This window comes from Sapajus apella, unplaced genomic scaffold, assembly GCF_009761245.1.
Source record: "Sapajus apella isolate SASKATOON/1434 unplaced genomic scaffold, GSC_monkey_1.0 scaffold126, whole genome shotgun sequence".
NCBI classification, from domain to species: Eukaryota; Metazoa; Chordata; class Mammalia; order Primates; family Cebidae; genus Sapajus; species Sapajus apella.
The window spans coordinates 5,899-26,837 of record NW_022437066.1 but is presented as its reverse complement, the minus strand read 5'-3'; the positions used below and the strand labels follow the sequence as shown (position 1 = coordinate 26,837).

The 20,939-nt window shown below is 40.9% G+C and overlaps 1 long non-coding RNA gene across 1 annotated transcript in view; it reads left to right on the top strand.

The window, feature by feature from the left end:
- Positions 1-7,963, top strand: part of LOC116539182 — a 17,046-nt gene extending 9,083 nt beyond the window's left edge. Inside the window, exons 2-4 of the long non-coding RNA XR_004263941.1 lie at positions 1,754-1,756; positions 3,669-3,676; positions 7,953-7,963. This is a non-coding gene — a long non-coding RNA (uncharacterized LOC116539182). The remainder of the gene's footprint in view (positions 1-1,753; positions 1,757-3,668; positions 3,677-7,952) is intronic.
- The last annotated feature ends 12,976 nt before the right edge of the window (positions 7,964-20,939 follow it).

The following is a 20,939-nucleotide window of genomic DNA, read 5'->3' as shown; positions in this document are numbered from 1 at the left end:
TCTTTTTTTTTTTTTTTGTCTTTCTATTTGCTTTGTAAATGTTCCTCCATCCCTTGGTTTAGAGCCTTTGTGTGTCTTTGCATGGAACATATCTCAAAATAATAAGAGCTATTTATGACAAACCTACAGCCAAAATCATATTGAATGGGCAAAAGCTGGAAGCATTTCCTTTGAAAACTGGTACAAGACAAGGATGCCCTCTCTTACCATTCCTATTCAACATAGCTTTGGAAGTTCTGACCAGAGCAATCAGGGAAGAGAAAGAAATAAAGGGTATTTAAATAGGAAGAGAGGAAGTCAAGTTGTCTCTACTTGCAGATGACATGATTTTATATTTAGAAAACTCCATTGTCTCAGCCCCAAAACTTCTTGATCTGATAAACAACTTCAGCAAAGTCTCAGGATACAAAATCAATGTACAAAAATCACAAGCCTTCCTTTATACCAATGATAGGGAAGCAAAGAGCCAAATCTTGAATAAACACCCATTCCTAATTGCTACACAGAGAATACCTAGGAATACAGCTCACTAGGGACGTGAAGGACCTCTTCAAGGACAACTACAAATGGCTGCTCAAGGAAATAAGAGAGGACACCAACAAAGAAACATTCCATCCTCATGGATAGGAGAAATCAATATCATGAAAATGCCACACTGCACAAAGTAATTTTTAGATTCAATGCTATTCGCATCAAACTACCATAGACATTTTTCACAGAATTAGAAAAAAAAACTATTTTAAATTTCATATAGAATCAAAGAAGATCCTGTATAGTCAAGATAATCTTAACCAAAAGGAACAAAACTAGAGGCATCATGCTACCTGACTTCACACTGTACTGCAAGGCTACAGTAACCAAAACAGCATGGTACTCTTGCCAGAATAGACCCACCAACTCATGGAGAAGTGAGGCCTCAGAAATAACACCACACATCTACAACCATCTGATCTTTGACAACCCTGACAAAAACAAGCAATGGGGAGGGGATCTCCTAATCAGTAAGTGGTTGCTACTTCAACTTTGTTTATTAATGGTTTGTTGAACCTTTTTATTTCTTCTTGATTTAATCGTACTATGTTGTGTGTTGCTAGAAATTTATGTATTTTCTCTAGGTTTTTTAATGTTGACATACCACTGTTTATAATAGTCCCTTATAATCCTTTTCATTTCTGAGGCATCTGTTGTAAGGTCTCCTCTCTAATCTGTGATTTCTTTTTTTTTTTTTCCCTGAGACAGAGTCTCACTTTGTTGCCCAAGTTGGAGTGCAGTGGTGTGATCACCGCTCACTGCAACCTCCACCTCCCAAGTTCAGGCAATTCTCCTGACTCACCATCCTGAGTAGCTGGAACTACAGGGGTGCACCACTACACCTGGCTAATTTTTTTTTTTTACTTTTAGTGGAGGTGGGGTGTAGGGCATATTGGGAGCCAGATGTAGGGCTGAGGGCCCCACAGTGTCGTGGGGTGACCCTTACGCTGTGCTGAGGCGCAGGATCCAAGAAATAAAGAGACAGGACACAGAAGTACAAAGAAAATGCAGCTGGGCTCGCGAGACCACGCCACCTATAAGTGGCGAGCGGCTGGTGAGGCCCCGAATGTCCAGAAGCATAAGTATTTATTGTTTATAAGTTAGGGGTTAGGGCAGTGAGTGAAATCATCTTTAAGGATAGTGATAGGGTCGTGAGCAATAAAACATAGGGTCCACCCCCATTAGGTCACTGAGGATTGAAGGTGGGCCATGCAAAGTGAAGAGTGTGCAGTGTGCGATACTTCTATCTATGGGAAAACTACTTCTAAGAAGATTTATAGGAGGATGCCTTAAGTCACATAGCAGTGACAGAGCTGTCAAGGTTACCGCCACCTTCTGGCAGCTTCCGATGGATTCTATGGGAAGATGCTTTTCAAGCAGCACAGTAGCAAGAGCTGATAATGTTCACAGTCACCAAGGTGGATTGCCTTTCTGAGGGCAGCCTTCCACAAGAACTGGAGCAAGGTCCTACAACTCCTTTATACATACAGTGGGTATCTTTACGATACTGAACGCTGCCGCCTGGGCCATGGATTCTTGTCCTGGTATAATTGTCTTTCCCTTAAATCATGCTCTGCACTGTCTCTCTAGGCATTCCTCCAATTATAAGCTACTTATTCTTTAATTCATGCTCTGTACTGTGTCCACTCTAGGCATTCCTCCGATTATGAACTAAGATATAATTATAGGTATATATGTAGGGAAATATTCTTTAGGCACTCATACTATCAACTATTATATGATTATATATAGAGGATTATATAAAGGGAGACTTCAAGCCCTATTTCTATAAACTAATATATGATTATGTAAAGGATATATAGAAGGAAATAGCTGAGTAGTAACACTATAAAGTGAGATATTCCTCAAGCCCTAGCTGTGCCAGGGCTCTGCTTAGTTCTCATTCCTCGGTGCCTATATGGGGGGTTACCCACAGTGGGGTTTCTCCATGTTAGCCAAGATGGTCTTGATCTCCTGACCTCATTATCACCCACCTTCGCCTCCCAAAGTGCTGGGATTACAGGTGTGAGCCACAGCACCTGGCCTGTGATTTCATTTATTTGAATCTTCTGTCTGCCTTAGTTGGTGTAGCTAAGGATTTTTCACTTTTGTTTATTTTTGTAAAAAAAAAAAACAAAACCACTTCTTTTATTGATATTTTTCCTATACTTTTTCTATTCTCATTTGATATATTTCTGCACTGATCCTTATTGTTTCCTTTCTTCTGCTACTTTTGAGCTTAGTTTGTTCTTCTTTTTCTAGTTCCTTTTGGTGTAATGTTGAGGTGTTTATTTGTGATCTCTGTTCTTTTAGATGCCCATGTTTATTGCTATAAACTTTGCTTTTTCAGCTGCTTCTGCTGTGTCCCATAAGTTTTGGTTTGCTTTGTTTCCATTTTCATCTCTATATATTTATAAATTTTCCTTATAATTTCTTATTTTTGTTTTGGCACATTGGCTGTTCAGATGCATGGTTTTTGATTTCTTATATTTGAGAATATTCCAGGTCTTTTTTTCCTGTTATTAATTTCTACTTTTATACCATTATAGTCAGAAAAGATTTGGATATATTTTTAATCTTAAATTTGTTAATCTTGTTTTGTGATCTAACATATGATCTATCCTGGAGAATATTTCATGTGGGCTTGAGGAGAATATGCATCCTGTGAATGTTCGACATATATCTCTTAGGCCCATTTGATTGAAAGTATACGTGAACAAAAAAGTATAGGTGAAGTCCAACATTTTCTCATTAATTTTCTCCTGGATCATCTTCCTATTGCTGAAAGTGTGATATTGAAATCTCCTTCAATTATCGTATTGCTGTCTATTTCTCCCTTCATATCTGTTAATATTTGCTTTATACATTTAGGTGCTCTGATGGTGCTCATGTATTTATAATTGTCATGTTTTCTTTTTTAACAGTTTTGAATATAAAGGCTATTTTATCTGATAAACAGCTACTTCTGCTCTATTTTGATTTCCATTTGTATGGGAATTGTTATATTTTCTTTTTTTACAGTTTTGAATATAAAGGCTATTTTATCTGGTAAACAGGTACTCCTCTATTTTGATTTCCATTTGTATGGAATATCTATTTTCATCCTTTCATTTTCAGTCTCTGTGTTTCTTTACAAGTGAAATGAGTCTCTTTTAGGCAGCATGTAGTTGGGTCTGTTTAAAATTTATGTAGCTGCTCTGTGTATTTTATTATTTTTAGACCATTTATATTTAAAGTAATTATTGATCAGTAAAGATTTACTATAGATATTTTGTTTATTGTTGTCTATATATTTTATAGATTATTCCTTTCCTCCCTTCTTGCAGTCTTTCTTTGTAATTATGTAACTTTCTGTAGTAGTGTGCTTTGATTATTTTTTTTCTCTATTTTGTATCTACTATAGATGTTTGCCTTGGGGGTACCATGAGGCTTATGTGAAACATCTCCTAGTTATATCCAACTTAACTTGACTCACATAGAAGAGGTGGAAATTTCTAAATGAAGCTTACAACTGGGAGTTCAGGTGTTTATGTTTTAGGAATCTTCAAAATTTATGAGATCTCTAGAGCTGTAGCTGCCACTGTAATGAGCTGCAAGGATTCATTTCCTGCCAAAGGGTAGCTAAATCATGTCTCTTATGGAACCCAACAGTGACTCAGACATTCAATCATTTCTCTGGTCATTCATTTACAAAAGATTCATTAAACTACTCGGTGTGAGAAACTGCTCCATGGCTTAGTGATACCAGTGTAAACAAAGCACGTTTGCGCTGATTGTAGCAGTTGTATGGTGGTATAAAAGCTAAACATGATATTGGAAGCTTTTCAGAATTAAAACTGTGTGACCTAGGGCAAATCCAAACCTCTCTGATATTAGTATCTTCAACTATTAATTGGGATAATATCTGTCCCAGATAAATTGTCTTCAGGTGATCAGATATGCTAATGTATGTTAATGCATGTGGGAGTACTTTTTAATGGGCATTTTAAAAAATTTGCTTTTTTTTTTTTTTAAACATAGACAACCTGTTAAATAGCATTTCTTCTCAAGTGTTCAACTTGGTAAAGAAACATGATGACCAGAATGTCGAAGGTTTGAGCATGTCTTACGTGTTTTAAAACTAGATTCATCACTAGAACTGTTGCCAAAAGAAAGCACATTGACAATAATGAATTTAAGATCTGTCAAAACACAAGTGATAGAAATTCATCTTCACATTTTTAGTGCTCTTATTAGGAACTTTTATTTTTCCCAAATGAAACATGGTTTCACATCTTTATAGCTGTTCCAACTTTAAAAATTATCCAGCATGTTCCTGAATTTAACAGGTTTTAATTTCTAAGTTATTCTCTACCTTTCCATGCATTGCAACCTGGAAGCAAATATGAAATCCATGAATACACAGTAATATTTTCAGCTATTTATTATTTCACTGACTAACTTGTTCTCTCATTGGTAACATATTAAAATAATATATTTAAAAACATTTGTACAGCTTGGTAAATGAATGAGTATGAATATATCTGACCCCAGGGATATTCTTCCAAATGTCCAGTAGGCTAGGAAGAAATATGCCGAGAAAAAAGTATGCTGGTATAATGTATCTGGTTATAATTTATTACAACCTTCTTGTCTGGATTAATTATTGTGTGAACACATTTTAAAATGTCACAGAAGTAATGTGTCATGATGAACCTATATAATTAAAATGTGGTTTACCATTTCCTTTTCTCAGATTATAAATTATTGATGTTGTGATTGTATTAGTGAGGCTTTGTTAATTCCTCTCATGTTTAATGTCTGCCCAGAGAAATAGATTTGCTTATAATATTAATCAACAAAAAGATGGATGGTGAGAGTTCATTTCCATGGTTGATCTGATTTGTAAAAGGCTAATACAGTTATATGACTTCAATGTTATGTTTATTTCTCTATTCTGTGTCATCATCTAGTAGCTAAACAGATTGGAAGTCCCTTTTGGGGTCAGTGCTCACATAGAATAGCAAAGCTGAAAATCAGTCGTGCACTGAGATTAAAATGGAGTGGTTAGGAACATGAAAGTGGGGAGAAATATGTAAACAGGAAGAGTATAAAAGAGTGGAAACAGCGTTAGTCACATGAAAGTAGTTCTGGAGGAAGGATTCAGGAAGATACGGCATTTGCAAAGGTCAGGTCCTGCCACTTCCCAGGGTTAGTCGATCTCATAGTTATCATATCCATGCCTAACTGACCGGGTTATATTGTATGTGTGTTTTTAATTCATAAGAAGTAAAGTATAAATGGCCAACAGGTCTATGAAAAAAATGCTCAGCATCACTAATAATCAGGGTTGTCATTTTCCCCAGTTAGGAGAGCTATTATTAAAAAGACAATAAATGCTTGCAAGAATGTGAGAAAAGGGAACTCTTACATACTGTTGATGGGAGTGTAGTTTAATACAGCTATGAAGGTAAACAGTATAGAGAGTTCTCAAACAACTAAAAATGGAACTACCATATGATCTAGAAATCCCACTCCTGGGTATTTCTCCAAAGAAAAGGGTATCAGTATATCAAAAGGAGACCTGCAACCCCATGTTTATTGCAGCACTGTTCACAATAGCTAGAATATGGAGTCAACCTGTGTGTCCATCAACAGATGAATGGTAAAGAAAATGTGGTATATATACACAAGGGAATTATATTGAGCCATAAGAGAGAATAAAAATCTTTTCATTTGCAGTAACATGGATGAAAGTGGAGGCCATTAAAGTAAGATAAATAAGGCAGACGTTGACAAGTAACACATGTTCTCACTCATATGTTGGAGCTAAAAAATGCTGACCTCATGAAGGTAGAGTGTAGAATGATGGTTACTAGAGACTGGGATGGGTTTATGTGTGTTGGAGGGGATAGTGGTTAGTCAATGGTTGCAAATATTAGTTAGAAGAAATAAATACCTGTGTTCGATAGCACAGTAGGGTGACTATAATTAACAATATGTATTTCAAAATAGCTAGAAGATTTGAAATGTTCCTAACGCAAATAAATGATGAATATTTGGGGTGATGAATATCCTAAATACCTGATCCATAACCTAATTTGATCATTATACATTCCACGAATGTATCAAGGTATCACATGTATGCCATAAAATATATACAAATATTATTGGTAAATAAATTGCAAAGAATTATGTATTATAACCAACAAAAATAAAAGACCAAGGAAAAGTAATCCTTTAAATCATGCAGGGGAATCTTCCAGTGAGTTCCTTCAATGAACAGGAACGGACTTTCCCTCATGCCTTTTAAAGTGTCAGCATCTTGCTAAGCTAAGTGGAACTTTTGTATTTAAACACAGCACAGATTTGAATAATGTATTACCTTAAGTGAAAACCAAACATTTCATAGTGATTGATTCAAATGCTGGAAAAAAAAAAAACAGAAATGAGGCATTTTTGAGATACATTTTCTTTTTTCTTATCTGAGTATTATCAGTGATCTATATTTTTTTCTTCACCTAATAGACTAATGTTAGAACCTAACCCAGGAGTAAGCTGTGACTCCATTGCATTCTCCATTAAGAAGAAATAAAATTTACTCAGGCCAAGTAGCCCAAGGCAGATACTGGACACTGCTAGATACTTCAGGACTAGGCAGCAGCTGCCTCGAGTCAGCAGACAGCTAATAAAGAGGCAGGCACATCCAGGATGGTAGACAGGTTTCGGAGACAAGTAACAGTGGGTAGGAAAGTACAGCTACTGGGATTTCAGGCTTAAAAAAAGATCCCAGAGATGAAGAGATGAGCAAATAAAGGGAGAAGAAAACAAGAAAGAAAGACTAGTAAATGATATTACAATCTGATCAGAGTGTAGAAGTCACTTGATTTCTGATATATTGGATCAGTCTCAGGTTATATGCCAATTAAGTACAATTAACATTTTAGCCATTTCTTTGCTTCGAATACCCAAATATTTTATTCCATAATCAAATTTTCTTTTTTTCTGTTTGTCTTAACATTGTTTGGCCATGTTAAACATGTATGTATATTGGAGGAATCAAAGATGTCTTATATATTTAAAAATAATTTTGTATAGTACAGTTCTTGTTAGGGTATAAACACATTTGATTGAAGAATTTTCTTTGCTCTTAGATGACACTAAGAGGAAAAAATACAGCAAAACTATAAAAAAATTATGGTGCAAGTAAAATAGCAATATTAACTTTTTGCTGTTAGTATGCCAGGGATACTTAAAATTTGTTGTAGATTGACTACCGCAGAAAACAGACTCAGATGGAAATGAGTGTGAAGGATGTTTCTTAGGGAGTGGACTTGGGCTCAGCATTTGGGGTGCAGGGAAAGGAAGGAATTAGGGTTGGGCATAGGAAGAATTGGGGCTGTGATGCATCACAACAGGGATGCAGCTGACTCCAAAGGGAGCCCTGAAGCTTGGGTAGCCTCACAGAGTTGTTCCTCTTTGGGGAGAGGGGCTGGTTGTTTATCCCCAGTACTTGGGTAGGGATTCACTAGAGAAGAGGTAATCTCTTTCAGCGAGGTCATACCAAGCTCAGGGTATATGTCCTTGTGTCTTGAAGGGAGTAGGGCAGAGAGATCTGGGCACTGCAGTATTCATTACAATTCCTCCATATTTCTGTGGCTGTTTGTCTCATATAATTTCTCAGGCTGGCTCTTTTAGGACTCTGGTGGGACTTTCTCTTTGGAGAAACTTGTAAGGTTATAAGGGAAAAAGGTTAGTAGGACAAATTGCAGCCCCTGCTGCTACTGGGGAGGCAGAGCTCTAGCCTAAACTCTCTGATTCATTCAAGAGCCCTTTACCTTAGTTCTTACAATGGTAGAAGGATGCTAACCTTGTGAGTAGCCCTTAACTTCCTTCCTGTGTGGACCAAGTTCATGTTTACCTTTCTTAGGCTATGGCTATGGCAATTATGGGTTTATGATTAAAATTAGGGGATGGAATACTAATGTGTGCCAAGCACCTTGGTGTGAAGCTGATTGCTCACTTCTCCAATGTGTAATAGCAGCTTTCCTCTGATGACTAGGCCATGTACCTTTTCCAGGGTGGCAATTATCCCTATTCTGTTTGCTGTTGTTTTTGTTGTTGTTGGCCCTGGACACAAGGTGCCCAAAATGTTGAAATGGCAGCTGTATTTTCTATCTGCTGCTGGAAGAGTCCTCTACACCTGTGGTGCCCATAATTGTGGAAATGGGAAGCACGCATTCCAGAAGTAGGTTACTGGGGGTGATAGTAACAGGAGCCATTGTGGCTTCCATGCCTTAATTCTGAGACCCATATATTTTTTCTTTGGGGGATAATGCATCAAATAACGGTCATTGATTTAGCATGCACATTGTATACTGGAGGATGGTGCCCCGTTGTTAATTTCTAATAATGTTTAGAAATTTTACAAATGTTTCTAAACATTATTATAAATTAATGTCAATACCACTCAGAGTTTCTGAACACTGCTCTGTGTACATATCGTCTAATGGAAGAACGCTAGGAAAAACTCCCGGGAGCACTAATATCTTAAACCGAACTTGCCATTGTGTATCAAAGACTCTGCTAATGATGCAGCCTCCCAGTACAAACAATACATATGACTTGTCCTCAGCTCTTCAATCTGGGTTTGCTCTAGAGTAGAATTAGAATTTAAAACACCATGTCAGCCAACTCAGTGAAGTTCAATTGTGAGTAGAAATTCTGCTTCTGAATACTTATAGTTTAAATGGTGGCCTGTGTGTTGTAAGCGCCAGAAACTTCTTTGAAAATATGTGGGCAAAAAATGTTTCTCTAATAGCTATTGAAAGGATGCAGTCTCACTAAAGGGAATTAGACTAGGGGATATAGATTTAATTTCATTCACTGATTTAAAGTAAAATATGGTAAGAATTTGATAAATTTATGAACCCAAACTAACCAGAATCCTCACCTAAATTTTTGTTGTTGTTGCTGCTATACTCATATTTCATGAGAAGGAGACAAAGAGTAGAAACTAGTTCACACTCGAGATTTGTGTCCCTCCAAAAATCACCTTCCAGGGATGCATGAATCCCGTAAAGATTCAATCCAGTGTTCACATCCCATATTTACAATCCCTGTGTAGAGGTAATGATGTTTAAAATAATGACTTAGAAATATGATAAAATGTAAAATCATTAAAGGAAGATTCAATAATGTCCTGGAGACTGTGCCTATTTAGGGAAGGAAATTTGCCTATGTACTTAAAAAATCACACACACACACAACTGAATAGACTGACATGTGTTCCAAATTCACTCAGAGTTAATCCAATAATCAATTTCCAAAGCATTCTACTCACCTATGGTCTTACTCTTCTTGATTTAACCCATGCCTCACTTGGTAGCATCTATGTCCTCAGTAGTTTAGGCAATTTTTTTTCAAAGCCCCATGTCATCAACAGTGCAAGTTTAGAGGTGTCCTGGTTCACACATGTGTGTGTCTTTCCACATGTCAGACTTCAATGGAAGAAAAACTCATCCTAATTCTCTCAGTTCTTCAGAGAGTTTCTAATCACAAAAGCCATGAGCTACATGGAGTTCCCAAGGAGACAGTTCTTAGCACTTCCCGTTCACTCCATAATCAGAGTCATGGGCAACACAGACTCAATCCATTCCACAAGTCAGTCTATATTGCATACCATACATTATAGTATATTTAACCAATATATAAATATTATAGGTTAAATATTCCACAACAAACAAGGTAACACTTAACATCAAGAGGAGAAAGAGATAGGAGAAAGGGTAAATGAGCAAGTCCCAGTGGGAGCGAAGAAGACAAAAGGATTCCTGGTCTGGTCCATTGGTCTCCCAAGGAGGAGTCTTTGATGTGGAAGAGCCTTTAGAGGTGCATGCCAAGTGCTTATCATGGCTGATTGCAAGACTGGGTTAATTAAGGCAGCTGTTTGGAGAGGCTGAAGACCTGCCATATATATATAGTCACAGAGTCCTCTAGTGAGAACCTACAATGGAAGAGTGTGCTTGTTATGTCCTTACCTGGTTGGATGCAGTCTTCACATTTTTATTTGTTTGTTAAGCAAAATATCCTTGTTGGCAAAGTCCCATATGAAATATAAAATGCACTATTTTTCTAAGATGGAGTTTAATGAAGGGGTGCTCTACACACCCAATTTCTTAGTTTTGAGGTATTTCTGGATTTACTTCCTCAGAGTTTCCTCTCCTAGTTCTGGGGGACTTTTCAATTTCTGTTGCTACCTGGTTGCCAAATATTACTTCTTTCTAGAATTCATTAAAAAAGTAAAATCCAGCAAAAATATAAAGATGTTTGTGGAAAGAAAAGTCGTATCACACAAGGAGTCAATGGAAATCTTCTTGGCCCAGTGTAATTTCCACCCTTCCTCTTGTGGCCATTCTTCAAAACATTCTGGACCTCTGGTGAAGTGTCTCTCCCCACAGGGTGCAGTCCCTAGGTCTTAGAAGGGAGTGAGTCCCTGAAGCTGATGATAATTTTTAGCTATCTCTTGGTCTCCTCTCCCTGTGTTCTGTTGAATTCTAATGAATAATATTCACATCACATTAAATTTTTATTTCTTATGAAATTGTTCTAAATTGCCATCTTGTCTCCCAGTCCTTGAAGAATAAATAGCCCTTGATCTTGCAGATCCAACAATCTTAATTCAGCTCAGCTGCCACATTTGATAGATGAGGAAACTAAAGCTCAGAGAAGTGGAAGTGATTTACCAAAAAATATTGGGTCTATTTGGAAGCAGGACTGAAGCCATAACTCTGGTCTTCCTCCTGTTAGGCCAATGCCCCTGTCTACTTGTGTCATTTTTTGCTTCATTCCAGATTGGCAAGATTGTAATAATGAAAGATGACAGGGTTGCTTATGCACCTTGTATTCTTGTCTATTATAACTATAAACCCGAATGTATGTTTCCCAGAATAGTTAATCATCTAGTAGAAGAAGATAGTGTGATTTCTTGTCCTGTAAATCATGAAAAAACACCTCCTGTACCTTCTCTTAATGTTTGCCATCTTGTTTTTCAGGCTATAAGGAATTGGTCTCAGTGTAATTGTGTATAAATACTGCCCATTGGTCTCTCCTTATTACTAGTTGCTGACTAACATTACAAGGTAATAATTGGTTATACTGTATTAGGAGAATAACAGTTTATAACAATATTACTTGCAATAAACTTCATATTTTCTTTTCCTATTCAGTGAAGCAATTGTTTAGTTTTATGGCTACACAGACAGTTTTTCTTTCATAGCTAAGTTTATTTTGTCATAAGGCAATGAGGTGCACAAAAGTATTAACAACTACAGGAAACCAACATCTAGCAAAGAAATTTGAAGATCGTGTTCACCCTGAATAAACAAATGCCTTTAAGAAAATTCTTCCAACTTTTAACTTCAAACAGAAAAGTTGAAAAAAAGTACCGTAAAGACACATGTGCCCCTTATTTAGATTCACAAATCAACACTTTCTGGGATTGGCTTTTTGTGTCTCTATGTCTCTTTTCCTCTTCACATACACACTCATTTTCTCTCTCTTACACACATGTACATATACATGCACACACTCAGATTTTGGGGAGCTCTGAACTGCTTGAAAGCAAATTGCAGGCATCAAGATTATACAAAAATACTTAAGGGATTTTTCCCAAAATTAGCACATTCTTTTATATTACTACAATAACAATCACAAGACATCTGCTACTGATAATTAATATTATGTAGTATACAGTCTAAATTTAAATGTCTCCACTTGCTCTCAAATATTCTTTATATTAGTCAGGGATCTTATATTGGATTTTTTGGTCATGTTTCTTATTTTCATCAGTCTAGAATATTGCTTCCCCTCCACCTTTTCCCTCATCTTTTACAACCTTGACATTTTTGAAGAGTCCAGACTAATTGTCTCATAGAATGTTTCTCAAACTGTATTCAGCTAACTGTTCTTCTGGATTAGACAAAATGTTTAGGCAAATATTATGTTTCCCATTGCATTGCATCAGGAAGTTTATAATGTCATTGCATCTCAATATTTGTGAAGCTAAGTTTCATCTCTTCTATTTAAATTCCGTACTTAATAAACATTTGATGGATAATAGAGATATATGAATGTCCTTTTCCTAACAATATGTTAGTGTATAGTGTTAGGAGTAATTTCATGCCAGAATCTCATATTACCTTGGTGGTATTTGGAAAACAGTGATTTTAAAACTCAGACATTTTTCTAGATCAGGGGCCAGTAGAGTTTTCCAGTAAAGAGCCACATTCTAAGTATTTTAGGCTTTGTGGGCCACATATGGTCTCTGTTACATATTCTATTTCTTCTTTAGCAGTGTAAAAATTATTAGCTCCTGGACTGCAGGAAAATGGTCTGCAGCAGGATTTGGGCCATGAGTAGTAGTTTGTCAAAGTCCTGTTCTGTGTTACAAAGAAGACCTTTTCTTTTCCTTGTAACACCTGTGTGTGTGTGTGTGTGTGTGTGTGTGTGTGTGTGTGTGTCAGAGGGAGAGAATGAGATTCTTTAATAACTATTTCTTTTATAGAGTTGGTCTCTTGAAGGTTTTTATTTTTTAAATAAATACTCTTTGGATTTAACTTTGGTAAATAGCACTGTCTTAAGAAAATTTCAATTTCATCTTCTTCTATGATTTCTAATACAATAGCCACTAGCTGCATGAGACCATTCAAATTTAAACTAATTATAATGAAATCATAATTAGGAATTAAATAAATTAATAATTAGAAAAAATTTAGTTACTCAGTCACATGAGCCACATTTAAGCGTACAAGTATTCACTCAACACAAGTAGCTAGTGGCTACATATTGAACAGTACAGATATAGGACATTTTTATGATTTAGAAGTTAAATTGGATAGTAATAAATGTAGATTTCAAATGTATTTGCACAGAGTTGTGCAAAATAGTCCCTCATAATTACAGTTAACTTATAATTATTTTCTTGTCTTATTCTGCTTTTATGTTTGTTTCCCTTCTTACTAATTTGTCTGTTTCCTTTTCTTAAGGTACCAAAGTATTTATTATATCTACGATTTTTCTGTTTTTATCTCACATTTTCCTTTCCTTATGTTTTCTTTGGATTTAGTTTGTCAGTTTTTTTTTTTTAACTTTTATTTTAGGTTCAGAGGTACCTGTTCAGGTTTATTATATAAGTGTCACTGGGGATTGTTGTACAGATTATTTTGTCACCTATGTGGTAGGCACTGTACCTCATAGGTAGTTTTTCAGTCCTGACCCTCCTCTTTCCTTCATCCTTAAATAAGTCCCAGTGTCTGTTGTGTCCATGTGTACTCAATGTTGAGTTTCTACTTGTGAGAACATGTAGTATGTGGTTTTCTGTTCCTTTGTTAGCTTACATAAGATAATGGCTTTTACCTTCATCGATGTTGCTGCAAAGGACATGACCTCATTCTGTTTTATGGCTCCATCATATTCCATGGTGTATATGTACCACATTTTCTTTATCAGTCTACCATCCATGGGCATTTATGTTGGTTTCATGTCTTTGCGATTGGGAATCATGCTGCAATGAGCATATGCTTGCATGTATCTTTTTCTTTTCTCTGTTATGTTCCTTCCTTCTCCCCCTCCCTCCGCCTCTTCTTTCCTTCCTTCCTTCCTCTTTTTCTCTCTCTCTTCCTTTCTTTTTCTCTTTCTTTCTCTCTTCCTTTCTTTCTCTCTTATCTTCCTTCCTTCCTGTCTTTCTCCCTCTCTTTCTTCCTTTCTTTGTTTCTCTTTCTCTCTTTCTTTTCTTTCTTTTTTCTTTCTTCCTCCCTCCCTCCCCCTTTCTTCTTTCCCTCCTTCCTTCTCTCCCTCCCTCCTTCCTTCCCTCCCTCCCTCCTTCTCTCTGCTTCTGTCACCCCAACTGGAGTGCAGTGGCACCATCTTGCCTCATTGCAAGCTCCACATCCCAGGTTCGAATGATTCTCTTTCCTTAGCCTCCCAAGTATCTGGGACCACAAGCACCCACCACCAGATCTAGCTAATTATTGTATTTTTTATTAGAGGCTGGGTTTCTCCATGTTGCTCAGGTTATCAGGCTGGTCTTGAACTCCTGACCTAAGGTTATCTGCCCACCTCGGCCTCCCAAAGTGCTGAGATTACAGGTGTGAGCCGCCGCACCTGGCCCTCACCCCTCCCTTTTGTATCCCTCAACTCACACCTTGCTCATGTTACTCATGCATACCCCCTGCCTTTCCCCATGGTCATTTGTGAGACTTGCACTAAATGACCTTCAGTCCAGAGACCAGACATCAGACAGCAATCTGGACCTCTTCCTTGATGAAAGGTGAGACCTCCAGAAGAGAAAAATGCCTGCTATGGAGCCTGCAGGCTGACCACAGTGACTCTCCAGGCAAACAGCTAGAACCAAACTGAGTAAAATCTCCAGCCAGAAAGAAAACTTCCCAGTCAACTCTTCCCTAACTCCATTTTACAGATTGAAACACTAAGGCTCAGAAGAGAGGAGACAGAACAGGCATTGGAACCATAGTCTCCTGGCTCCAAAGCCAAGTTCTGTCCACCCAGCCAGGCTCCATCCTTCCTTCTATAAATGTTTATAACAGTACGTGCTGGTCACTCTTGTTAGGCCCTTTTACATATCACTCAGTCTGCTTTTCCCATTTGTTTGACAAGTATTTATTGAGCTCCTATTGTGTGCATGAGCTAGACTCGATACTAGGGACATCTTGGTAAAAAACTCAGGCAAAGTCTACCCACCTGGGGTTCTAACAAGACAAAGAGAGGGTTGGCACCATGGGCAAGGCTGCGAAGGCAATGAATGAAATGGTGGGGTCAGACAGGAAGGGTGGTCAGGGATGCTCTCTGCATGGAAGGGGCATCTTCTTGGCTTTGAGACCCAAATGCCAAAATACCTGTGAGGAGCAGGCCATGTCCATTCAGTAACAGAGCTGAGCCACAACCCACCATAGATGCCAAACCAAATACCAGATCATGCCAGCAATGAGGGACAAAGACCATGGCCTGGAAGGGTCTTGCCACCTGAGCTCACAAAGGGGTTTTTATTATGCTTCTTTTATTATTATTATTGTGGGGTTGGGGGTCCTTAGTGCACAAGAAACACTCTAGGAACCATAAGTCAAGATCTAGGCTGCAATCCCTGCTCTGCCCTTGCTGTGTGACCTCGGGCTGCTTTCACCACCTCTCAGAGCCTCAGCTTCCTTCCCCTTCTGTAAAATGGAGAGTCTAATAATACCCACCTGGCAAGGGGATCCAGGAAAGTCAGTGAGCTCCTTCATGTAAGGAGCTGATGTCTGCACGTGGCCCCGGGTCAGAGATTTGTAATGGAGATTGAAATTACTGATAAGTGTCCAGGCATGTTCGCTCATACCCATAATCCCAGCACTTTGGGAGGCCGAGGCAGGTGGGCCACCTGAGGTCAGGAGTTTAAGACCAGCCTGGCCAACGTGGTGAAACCCCATCACTACTAAAAATACAAAAGTTAGTCGGGCATGGGGTGTGTCCCAGCTACTTGGGAGGCTGAGGCAGGAGAATCACTGGAACCCGAGAGATGGAGGTTGCAGTGAGCTGAGATCATGCCACTGCACTCCAGCCTGGGCAACAAGAGTGAAAGTTTGTCTCAAAAGAGCAAGCAAGCAAGCAAGCAATTACTGATAACCTTACAGATTGTCAGAGGCACACAAGGGACTCAGAGGGGGGACCACACTCATCCTCTCACACACAGAGAGGGGAGCAGCCTACCTACCCTAGACCACACAGTGACCAGCTGTCAGCAGCTGCATAGCCCCAGCCTCTCGATTATGGCCCAGGGCTTCTGATCTGCCCTGGAGGGGCCCTCGTGTCTCCCCTTACCACCTCCCTTCCCTTCCTCACTTTAGCTCTTCTCTGTGCCCCTGTTTATGGCCAAAGGCTGGGGATCTTATGAGTTTGAGGCAGCCTGAGCCTCCGTCTGTGCTTTCACCCAGAGCCAGAGCACCAGGCCCCATGCACATCAGCTGTGATTCTCCACCGGTTCAAAACCACCTAAGGCCTGGCTGGTTGTGCGTGTGGAGGAGGGGGTGCTGTTCTTCCTCCAGGTTGACAACATGACAGATTGAAAAACACATAGGAGGCTCGGTGCAGTGGCTCAGGCCTGTAATTTTAGCACTTTGGGAGGCTGAGGCCAGTGGGTCACCTGAGGTAGGAGTTCAAAACCAGCCTGGCCAACATGGTGAAACCCCATCTCCTAAACATACAAAAATTAGCTGGGCGTGGTGGCATTTGCCTGTAATCCCAGCTTCTCAGGAGGCTGAGGTGGGAGAATCACTTGAATCCAGGAAGCAGAGGTTGCAGTAAGCCAAGATCTCACCACTGCATTGCAGCCTGGGTGACAGAGTGAGACTTCATCTAAAAAAAGAAAGAAAGAAAGAAAAGTGCATGGGCTCTGGAGGCAGAGAGATGGAATCGAATCCCAGCTTTTACTTCTCAACTGTGGACCCTTGGGCAAGTTCACTTCTCTGAGCTTCACTTTTCTCATCTGTGAAATGGGAACAATATTTGGCTTGCCCGGGGTCTTAGGATGACTGGGGAGTGTCTGGCATGTAGTGGGTGCTCAAAGTGCGTGCTTTCCCATGGCCATCTAAGAGTCCTCAGGGCTGCCCTCCTGCCTTTCCCCCACAACTCCTGTGACTGCCTCTTATATGGGTACTCAGGGTGATAAGGAGGCACAGATGAGGGAGGCAGGCTGGATCCACAGCCACCCACGCCCATTGTTAGGAAAACAAGCTTTTAATGCCTGGCCCTGCTGCTGGTTGCTGAGCATATAAAATGGGACCCAGAGCCGGCCTCTCCCTTCCAGTAAGGCACACCAAGGCAATAGTGTTTAAAAGGAAAGGAGGCAGTGACATGGAGGCTCCAGAGACTGAGCTGTTCCTTTGGAAAGAAGGAAGGCAGTGGGGCCCACTGCTGAGGACCGTCTGGCAGGTGTTCCAGTCTACCTTCTTCATGAGACCCACAGCCTCTTCATCAGTGGTGTCTTCAGGTTCACCGTCCCCAAGCTGCTTAGGTGAGTGCAGACTTCAGGAACTCTGCTAAGGCTGGTGGTCTCTTAATGGCATCCCTCCAGGGTCAGGGGGCTTCAGCTCTCATGCCTCTGCCTATAGATCTGGTGCTCGGGACACTGGAGGGTGGGTGAGAAGGATACTGAAAAAGTGAAATGATTAATGAGAAAGTGACTCTCCCAGACAAGGGCAAATAAGTAAGCTCTTATCTGACTGTATAAATTAGCTTTTGTTGTAAAATGCCCTAAAAGTGAGTGGCTTAAAATTATAAGCATTCATTTATTTAGTTTATGGTAATGTGGGTCAGTAACATGGACTGGGATCAGCTGGGTGGTTCTTTTCTTGGCTGGGTTTTCTCATGTGCCTGCAGCTGTGTGTCTGAAGCTCGGATGGCTTTCTGTTCCATGTGGGTTCCCATCCTCCATAAAGCTAGCTCAGACTTGTTCACGTGGCTGCTTGGGAGGGTTCTAAGCAATAGGCCAAAAGCCACATTTTCTCTTGAGGCTCACAGCTGGCATAGCTTTACCTCCACTCTACTTTGTTGGTCAAAGGTCGTTTTGTGGCCAGTCCAGATTCAAGTGGTGTCTGCTCAGCTGCCATAACAGAGCATCACAGACTGAGTAGTTTCAACGACAGAAATGTATTTTCCTCATGCTTCTGGTGGCTGGAAGTTCCAGATCAGGTAACTGCAAGTTGGTTCCATCTGAGGCCTCTGCCTTTGGCATGCAGTTGGCCACCTCCTCCCCGTGTCCCCATATGGTCTTTCCTCTGTGTCCACCCTGGTGTCTCCCTGTGTGCCTACATTTTCTCCTCTTATCAGGACTCCAGACTGGATGCAGGCCCAGCCTAATGACCTCACTTTAACTTTATTGTCTCTTTAAAGGCCCTATTTCCAGATACAGTCACATTCAGAGGTACTGGGGGTTGGGGCTTCAACATACAAATTTTGTGAGGACACAATTTAACCCATAACAAGCGGGGAGAGAAACACCATCTCTTGATCTTGAGGAGCTGCAGTAAGATTGCAAAGAAGCATGGACAGTGGGGGAAATAACCGAGATCATGATTGTGAAAAAGGCAACCACGCTGACTGATCCTCCACACCTTGCCTGGTTTGGGCAAAGGCAACACACCTGGGCACCTCCTCTCGCCAGCTGTACCTTCACCCTCCTTCCCCTGCAAGACTTTTCCTGGAGTTTATTGGTGATCCCAAGTCTCCAGCCTGGAAGGCCTACCTTCTTGCGGTGCTGATGTTCCTCTCGGCCTGCCTGCAAATGCTGTTTAAGCAGCAGAACACGTACCGGATCAAGGTGCTGCAGATGAGGCTGCAGTCGGCCATCACTGGCCTCTTGTACAGAAAGGTGAGCCCCGGGGGACAACTACAGGTCTTCCCAGCCGGGAAAAGCAACGTAACTGAACTGGTTGGTAGTAATGCTATCAGCAGCTGAGAAGGCTTTCAGTCCTTACTTATTAGAGTCACTCATGATATATTCTCACTTCCTTTGTTATTTCTCTTTATTTGTATGTATTTATTTTTTCTAGACAGAGTCTCCACCCACCGTGACCTCTTAGAATGCTGGGATTACAGGTGTGAGCCACCTCACCTCGCTCTTGTAAAGTGTTTTAATCATCCTTTTTTACTGTTCTTCAGCTGGGGTTATGATCTCAGCCCTATTTCTCTCTGCTCCTGCTAAGGGACTCCCCATAGGCAGCCCAGTCCCCACCTCTGTCTAGGAAACAGCATACCAGGAAGTGAAGTTGGGTTGATCCTGCCTCAGTGCTGCTTCTGTTTTAGGTAAATGTCCTGTGGGGTCAGGGAGAGAAAATCCCAAGTGCACCTGTGGAACACCATGGGCATCCCCCAACTCAGGACTGTGGGAGAGATAGGGTATTGGAGGAGAGGTAAACCTGGAAGCCGCTTAGCCCCACTCTGTCCCCTGCCCTTTTTTTTTTTTTTTGAGATGGAGTCTTGCTCTTTCACCCAGGCCTGGAGTGCAGTGATGCAATCTTGGCTCACTGCAACCTCCGCCTCCCAGGTTCAAGAGATTTTCCTGCCTCATCCGCCTGAGTAGCTGGGACTACAGGTGAGTGCTACCACACCTGGCTATTTTTGCATTTTTAATAGAGCTGGGGTTTCACCATGTTGGCCAGGCTGGTCTCCAACTCCTGACCCTAGGTGATCCACCCACCTCGGCCTCCCAAAGTGCTGGGATTCCAGGCGTGAGCCACCGTGCTCAGTCAAGCCCTGCTCTGTTCTAATCTCACCACCTGTGAAAGGCTTCTGGGAGCTCCCAATCCCTTGCTCCCGGAGTTCTAGGAAAGCACAGTGAGGAGTGATTGTTTTCCTCACTCATCTAAATGTGATGAGCCTGGTCAAAGAAGTTTGCTGTTGCTGACTTGCAGCTGGTCAGGCCCCTGCCCTGTGGAAATTGCCCCCACTAAATCCTTATGCCTCAGTTTACTCAGCGAACTCAGACCTCCAGCCCTGCCCCAGGCTGGGTAAGTCTCCTCCCTGTCATGTCATGTGGGAATCTCCTGCGTGATACTTTATTTATTCATTGATTTATTGAGATGGGATCTTACTCTATCACCCAGGCTGGAGTGTAGTGGTACAATCTCAGCTCACTGCAATCTCTGCCTCCAGGGTCCAAGTGATTCTCCTACCTCAGTCTACTGAGTAACTGGGATTATAGGCACATGCCACCATGGCCTGCTAATTTTTGTATTTTTAGTAGATGGGGTTTCTCCATGTTGGTCAGGTGGGTCTCAAACTCTTGACCTTGTGATCCACCTGCCTTGGCCTCCCAAAGTGCTGGGATTACAAGCTCACATGGTGCCTGACCTGTGTGACACTTCAATGAAGTCAGGTGTGTAGGTGATGGCTGCCTGATCATCTTCCCACCACGGGGTGGGGCTAGGGGCTGTGTTGTCTAGAAATTCCTCAGCTCTTTATGCTGGGAAGGGAAGAAGGAAGAGGGGGCCCTCGGGGGACATGCAGTGAGGTTTGGTGGGGACATAGCTCACCAGATTGTATATGGTGTTCCCATGTAACTTGTAACCGCTCTCATAGAAGGTGACCTAGAACCCCAGGGAGTGGGGGTTGCTCTCTATCACCTAGGGGTGGGGGAAAGAGAAGCTGAGGCTGTACAGAGCCAGCAGGCAGGACAGGGAAACCAGGGCCAGGTGCGGTGGCTAATGCCTGTAATTCCAGCAGTTTGGGAGTCTGAGGCAGGTGGACCATTTGAGGTTAGGAGTTTGAGACCAGCTGGCCAACATGGTGAAACCCCGTCTCTACTAAAAATACAAAATTAGCCAAGTCTGCTAGTGCATGCCTGTAATCCCGGCTACTCAGGAGGGTGATACAGGAGA